Source organism: Myotis myotis, unplaced genomic scaffold, assembly GCF_014108235.1.
Source record: "Myotis myotis isolate mMyoMyo1 unplaced genomic scaffold, mMyoMyo1.p scaffold_m19_p_2, whole genome shotgun sequence".
In the NCBI taxonomy this organism is placed as follows: Eukaryota; Metazoa; Chordata; class Mammalia; order Chiroptera; family Vespertilionidae; genus Myotis; species Myotis myotis.
Window position 1 is genome coordinate 8,387,928 of NW_023416324.1, and position 8,123 is coordinate 8,396,050.

Here is an 8,123-nt window from a genome sequence, read left to right on the forward strand (position 1 = left end):
CACTGCACACTTGGAGTCAGCCCCAGCTGCATCAGTGGTTAAGGACTATGCATGCTGGTTCAAGGTGGCCTCAATCTCTTCTAGGCTGTGTGACCTTGGACAAGTTAGCTAACCTCTCTGGGCTTCATTTCTTTTTTTTTGGGGGGGGGCTCATTTCTTAACCTATATAGGGGTCGAGGACATTAGCAATGCCTACTTCATAGAGTTATGAGGATCACATGAGAAAAAGCATGTAAAGCACTCAGAACAGTGCCTGGCACTGCTTTGTACATGGAAAGAAGGAAGATAGACCTGCCCAGGGCAACATGGTCAGAAATGCCTCACAGAGATATGTGTGGACACAGGGACACTCTGTGAGGATGCACAGGAGGCCTCTAAAATGCCAGAGAAACATCCAAGGCATAATCCAGACCCCAGAAGCTCATGACATGACCCACAGACACACCTGCACAGGTGGGATGCATGAAGGCCCCTGAAAGGAACCAGAGACCTCATACTTATATGCAACATTCATCTCATTGTCCCACAGGGACAGGCACAGACACAGTGTTCTAGACACAGAGGCCTCTGGACTAAGGACCTCCAAAGATGGAGGGTGGGTCAGAGACCCCAGACTCCAGGGCAAACCAGGGAAGGGTCAGGTTAGGGCTAAGGATAGGAGTGGGCCTACCTATCATCATTCATCCAGTATGAATTTCTGGAGTGCTGGGCACTGTTCTCAGAGCTGGGAATGTGAGGATGATAAAACACATGAGCAGCCACAGGTAAGCCTAGGAAAACTCCCACAATAACCTATTTCAGAAAGAGCTGGAAGGAGACAGCTGTGATGGAGAGTAATGGTGGGGGACGGACTGCAGAAAGGGCAGCAGGGAAGTCCTTGACTGTACCTGATACATACTGAGGACTCAGGAAATACATTTGGTTTTTATTTTTTATTATTTTATTATTTTATTTTACTATTAGTGGCCTGGTGCACAGATTCGTGCACACTGAAAGGAAATTAGAAGAAATATTTTAATATCACTATTCACCCTTTCTCTATAATAGAAGTGTCAACCAAATTCACAATTGACAATGACAGATCGAAACACACGTGTGCGAATGGCGCTAGTGAGAGCTTTATATGTATTGCGCATGCGCGAGTCAACTTAGCCTTTTACAGATACAGAATAAACTTGCTTAATTAGACCTGCTTTTTCATTTAGCTAAACTTTTTCCAGCCCAGTGAAGCACCCCAACTTCTCTTTCAGGTAATTGTCAGCAACACAGCAGTAAATATCAACACGAAACAGATTATTATTGTAGATCACACAGGGAGAACAAAGGGTAAAATATTTAGCTGCAGCAGTGTTTGACTGTATTCTGCGCAGTGAGAAAACCTGAAGTCATTTTCAAGGCCCACCATTTCTTCTTTTCAGTCGGGTCAAGTTTCTAAACTTTCTAAATCTCCGTTTTCTGTCTAATGAAAAGAAAATAGGATTGTACTGCATCTCCTATGTATATACTCCAGGACTTCTGTGAGGATCAAATGAGATGATGCATGGGAAAATGCTTCACAGATGATTGGTTAAAGTGTAAAATGTTTCCACCTGGCTATAAAGCAAGTCGTGTTCCTGGGCTGAAGAAACTCCAAGGAGGCTAGTTGCTAGGGAGAGGAAGCCGGGTGTTGCTACGTGACATCATTACTTGGTGCCCACAGTGACCTTTTCGGGGCTGGGCTGGGCTGTGGGCTGAATTTTGTGCCATGAGGTCTTGGCAGTGTTGGCTGTGATTTGGTGGGCTGTCACTCTGGGGTGGTGGCAGGGCCTATGTGCTACTTGGGGGAAGCTGAGTGTTGGTTTGTCGGCGCCAGGTCTGTGGTGCCATTTCTTTGTAAATGGCCAGTGTGCATCATGGCAGCTCATGCACTGAGTGTCTGCCCCGTGATGGTCAGTGTGCATCATAGTGATTGGGCGGATGGACACTTAGCATATTCGAAATTTGTGCATGGGTAGGGACCCTAGGCCTGGCCGGCAATCAGGACTGATCGGGGCCTTCTGGTTGCCAGCTGGGGCCTCCCTTCCCCGGCTGCCGGCTGGGGCCTTCCTTCATTCCACGCTGCTCCCTGGTGGTCAGTGCATGTCATAGCGAGTGATCAAACTCCCGGTCTCCTGGAGGAACTCCCTCGAGGACACTGCATATTAGCCTTTTATATATATAACTAGAGGCCCGGTGCACAAAAATTTGTGCACTTGGGGGGAGGGGGGGATCCCTCAGCATAGCCTGTGCCCTCTCGCAGTCTGGGACCCCTCAGGAGATAACGCCCTGCTGGCTTAGGCCTGCTCCTGGGTGGCAGAGGGCAGGCCTAATCCCTAGGTGCAGCCCCTGGTCAGGCTCAGAGCAGGGCCGATTGGGGAGTTGGGGCGCTGCCCTCTGTCATGCACAGAGCAGGGCGGATTGGGAGGTTGCGATGCCACCCTCAGTCACGCTCAGGGTAGGGCCGATTGGGGGGTTGGGGCACCGCCCCCTGTCACACTCAAGGCAGGGCTGATCAGGGGGTTGGGGCGCCGCCACTCTCACACTCAGGGCAGGGCTGATGGGGAGGTTATGGCTCTACCCCATCACACACAGAGCAGGGCCTGTGGGGTGGGGGGGTTAGGGAGCCGCACCCTGTCACACACAGAGCCGCAGGGCGATCAGGGGGTTGGGGAGCTCCCCCCTATCAGGCACAGAGCAGGGCCGATCAGGGGGTTGGGGCGCCTTCCCCTGTCAGGAACAGAGCAGGGCCGATAGGGAGGTTGTGGCCCTGCCCCCTGTCACACACAGAGCCACAGGGCGATCAGGGGGTTTGGGCGCTGCCCCCGTCACGCTGATCCCGGTGCTGGGAGGCCTCGCGGCTCCGCTGATCCCAGTGCTGGGAGGCATATTACCCTTTTACTATATAGGATAGAAGCCCGGTGCACGGGTGGGGGCCGGCTGGTTTGCCCTGAAGGGTGTCCTGGATCAGGTGGGGGTCCCGCTTGGGTGCCTGGCCAGCCTGGGTGAGGGGATGATGGCTATTTGCAGCTGGTCACACCCCCTTCAGGGTGGGGGTCCCCACTGGGGTGCCTGGCCAGCCTGGATGAGGGGATGATGGCTGTTTGCAGCTGGTCACACACCCTTTAGAGTGGGGGTCCCCACTGGGGTGCCTGGCCAGTCTTGGTGAGAGGCTGAGGGCTGTTTTCAGGCTGGGACTGAAGCTCCCAACTGCTCCTTTTTTTCTTTTTTCTTTTTTTTATTCTGGGCCAGCTTTAGCTCTGGCTCCAGCTCTGAGGCCTCTGCTGCTGAAAGAAGGTATCTGGTTTGTTTCGGTTCTATAATCAAAACAATGTATAACTCCAGCTCTGAGATCCCAGCTCGCTGAAAGCTGGTTTCTGGGGTTTTGTTTAGCTTCTATATTTGTTACAATGTTTCTTAAACTGCAAGCTCAGAGGCGGGCAAGGCAGGCGGGGAACATTGGAGTCCTCCGTCACTGAAGCAAGCAAGCCTCCTGTTAGTTTCAAGCTGCCTGGCTGCTGGCCACCATCTTGGCTGGCAGTTAATTTGCATATCTCGCTGATTAGCCAATGGGAAGGGTAGCAGTCATACGCCAATTACCATGTTTCTCTTTTATTAGATAGGATTATTATTTAAAAATATTTTTATTGATTTCAGAGAGGAAGGGAGAGGGAGAAAGAGATAGAAACATCAATACTGAGAGAGAATCATTGATTGGCTGCCTCCTGAATGCCCCTCAAGTCTGCAACCCGGACATGTGCCCTGACTGGGAATCAAACTGTGACCTCCTGGTTCTTAGGTAGACACTCAATCACTGAGCCATGCCAGCTGGGCCAGTAAATACATTTGGTAAAGGAGTAAATGCTGGCAGCATTTGCTGATGGACGGGGTGTGGAGGCACAGGAATGTGTGGAATCAAAGATGCCCCCCAGGGTGTTGGCCTGCATAGCCTGGGAACAGTGGAGCCATTTACTGAGCTGGCGCAGGCTGCTGGTGGAGCAGGTTGGCCACCAGGGGAATGGTCTAAAGTGCCTCACTCAGTTCAGGTGAGAAGACCTGTTCATTTGCAGATGACATTTCCAGTGAGGGCAGATGACTTACTTTCTCAGAGTCCCCACTTTCTCCCCCAGGGCTCAGCCCAATCCCTGGCAGCCCACTTACTTAAGCAGGGGAACCCAGACGCCCATGGCAGGCAGGATGGCTGGGTTTAGAAATAGGCTTGCTCAGATGGCCTTGCCAAGAGACAGTGTGGTACTGTGGCCAGGGGCTGGGCTCTGGTACCAGAGAGACTTGGGCCTGGATGTGCATCATTTGCTTCCTAGCTGTGTGAGCTTGAAAAAGTCACTTTCCCTCTCTGAGCCTCTCTCCTCATTGGTAAAATGAAAGATGCTGAGAGAATGAAATGAGGTGGCAGGTGCTTGACAGAGCGAGTGACTTTCTTTGGATCCTGGCACTGGGCTAGAAGCTTCATAAGAGAGGGGATTTGGGGACTGCATTGCAAGACTGGTCCTCTCACTCTTTGTGTTGGCATTGAAGAGGCTCCATCCTCTGAGCCATCTGGGAAGGACCTGCCCCTTTGCCCATCACCTTGACGAGGCAAGAGGCCAGAGGAAGCTTCCTTCCAAACCACAGCGGATGTGGGAGGCCCTGCTTTCTGTCCAAGTTTACTTTTGGGGAAGTGGCTCTCACTGTGGTGTGGTCACTGGGCGGTCTGCGGGCTGGGCTCCTGTCACCTGTGGGTCAGGATGCTGGAGATGGAGGTTTCTTCCCAGGGCTGCTGCTCTCTTGGGGGCTCACAGGAAGGACAGAGTATGCCTGGCAAAAGGCTTGAGAAGTCGCTCATTTGGACTGGTTTATTCTAGAGCATTGCCTCACTTCTCTATTTTTCGAGATTTCACTAAATGATTGCAACAAAAGGGATTTTCTTATCTAGTTTCAAACCCATGACAAGATTCTGGCTGTCTAGACAAAGGGGAGTTTCAGCAGTTCGGTTAGGAGTTTCCTGGGCACAGGGGAGAAGAAGGGACCAAAGAGAATCCAGGGTCAGTTGGCGGCACTTCCTCCTTGCACTGAGCAGTCCGGCGACCTGCGAGCTGGAAAACGAGCAGCATTAGCCTTGCACAGCGAAACCATCCTTCGGACAAGACATCTCTAGCTCTGGCCAGTCATGCCAGAGATACACCAGACTGTCGAGTCCAGGGGGCTGGGACTGGATCACTGTAGTCCCTGCAGCCTCCAGCAGGTGGCCTTTCACACGGTAGGTATAGAAGCAAATCGCTCAACTGAGTTTATGGGCATTTGCTCTACTGCAAGTGAGATGCTTTTCACATTTTTTTGGGAAAATGAATATATGTTAAGTATTTATTTATATATTTTAAGTATTTATTTATTTAAACAAATTTTCAGCTTTAATGAGGTATAATTGACAAAACTGCAAGCTGTTTAAAGTGTATGACATGATTTGATAGACCCACACGTGGTGAAAGGATTCCCCCAATCGAGTTAACACGTCCAACACCTCACATATTTACTTTCGTTTTGTGAGAATTTACATTTATTCTTAAAACAATTTAAAAAATTAATCTCAGAGAGAGGAGGGGAGAGAAACATTGATGTGTTGTTCCACTTATTTATGCAGCCTTGGTTGACTCTTGTATGTGCGCTGACTGGGGATGGAATGCACAACCTTGGCGTATCAGGACGACGCTCTAACCAACTGAGCAATTCGGCCAGGGCCACATTTATCTTTTTTTTAAAAAAAAAAAAAATATTTTATTGATTTTTTTACAGAGAGGAAGGGAGAGAGATAGAGAGTCAGAAACATCGATGGGAACCATCGATCAGCCGCCTCCTGCACATCCCCCACTGGGGATGTGCCCGAAACCCAGGTACATGCCCTTGACCGGAATCGAACCTGGGACCTTTCAATCCGCAGGCCGATGCTCTATCCATTGAGCCAAACCGGTTTCGGCAACACATTTATTCTTATCTTGACTACAACCACAGTTCTGAGAGGTGAATGCTATTTCTTCCCATTTTATGGGAAAAGAGGCACAGAAATTCAATGAACTCCCAAAAGCTGGTTAAGAAGAGATGTCTGGCTTTGGTCTGAGAGAAACTCGAAGCACCCCACAATATTATTTTGAGTGGAGGTCGACTGTCTGCACAGTCAGACACAGAAGTAGCTTCAAGCATACAACACTGTTCCTGGTCAAGTCCGCAGTTTTGTTAGGAAAATCTTGTGACTGCTAACACAGAACATCTGCCTGCTGTCTGCTACCCAGTGAGCGGTTAACTAAGCAGTAAATTGAACTCTCAGTGGATAACACAGCCCAATTTAGCTGGTGTTTAAATAGAGCGAGAGTGAGCGACACTGGCAAACTTGACGCTCGATGAAGCTGATGTGAAGTGGCAGCTCCGTACCACACCCTGCCTCTCACCGGTCGCTGGGGTTGCAGAAGTCCTCTGTACAAGCCATTCAGTCATTCACGAGAAAAACCCATCTTTCCCCACAGACCCAGAGCTTAGAAGCAAAGTCACATTTCCCGAGGCTGACAACAACCAGTAAGGTGCAGCTTTTGTCCTACTGCCCTCCACGCACGTGGCCTGGGGGGGTCTGCCTGAGTTGTTTTCAGTTCTCTTCTGAATTTTGAGCTTAAACACCAGAGGACTGTGTGCTGTGGGTTCTTCCTGAGGTGGCCAAGAATTCTGAGATGCTACACGTAAGGGCAAAGACCCTGTTCTCTAAAATGCCAGTTCAATGCTTGTTCCTTTTTTCCTAGTGACCTTGGCTCCTAGGTGGCAGGGAGCAAATCTCGTCCATCCTTGCACCAGCATGTCACTCTGGGGATGTTGGAGAGCAGAGCTTTCGAATCTTCCTTTAAAAAGCCAGGAACGCAACCACAAAGCTTGTGAGGCCACACCGCGCTGAAGGCGCCTGGCGTGCACAGCGAAAAGCCAGAGTGCTCATTAGGGTCCTTCTCAGTGAGTCAGACACTCTTCCTCGCCGCCTGCCTCACGACACAAGCAGCCTCGGTTTCCTCACTGCTACAACGTAAAAAGTCGCCTCGGGATTTTCCTAGGAGTGAAAACAGGGTCTACCCGATATGAAAGAGCAGGGAAGATGATGAAATAAGTATGGTGCATCTACACCACAGAGAACTTAGCCGGTGGTTAAAAAGGCTAAGGTAGAAAATACATTCTATACACACACATCCATCACTGGATGAACAAAATGTGACACATACATACCATGGGGTATTATTCAGCCTTAAAAGGGAAAGTGTCCGTGTAAGCATGTCCAAATCTGTAGAGAATTTATTTATTTATTTATTTATTTATTTTATTTTTTTAAAATATATTTTATTGATTTTTTACAGAGAAGAAGGGAGAGGGATAGAGAGTTAGAAACATCGATGAGAGAGATCGATCAGCTGCCTCCTGCACGCCCCCCACTGGGGATGTGCCCGCAACCAAGGTACATGCCCTCGACCGGAATCGAACCCGGGACCCCCCAGTCCACAGGCCGGCGCTCTATCCACTGAGCCAAACCGGTTCGGCGAGAATTTAAAAAAAAAATTTGAGTCCAACAGAAGAAGCACCTGGAAAGAAGACCTCAGCAGACAGATAAAGGCTTCGGAGAGTAACAGTTGGCAGTTTCTTCTCTGCATCTGATTAAGGAGCAATGTAAGATCACTCAAAGGTGGGAAAGAGCAAGATGGGCATCGATTCCAGGAGAGTTCAGACATGTGCTCTTCCGAGGGTGGCCACCCTTTCGAAGAAGGGGTTTGAAAGGGGGCATTTCGAAGGTGTATTCTCAGGGTGCACAGGAGCAATGGTCAGGGCTTGCTTAAGGCAGTTACATGCCCGGGGCGATCAGCCCTGTTAGGAATGATCAGATCGCCCTGGGAGGCTGCTCTCCATAGAGCCCCTTTCGTCCAGAGGGAATTCTGACACATGCTACAACATGAACGAACCTTGAGAACTTCATACTAACGAAAACGTGTCACAAAAAGATTACTGTAGATTGCAGTTGTGTGAGGTAAGAAACAGAAAGTAGAAGATGGTTGCCAGGAGCTGGGGGATGGGAGTGGGGAGTTATTGTTTAA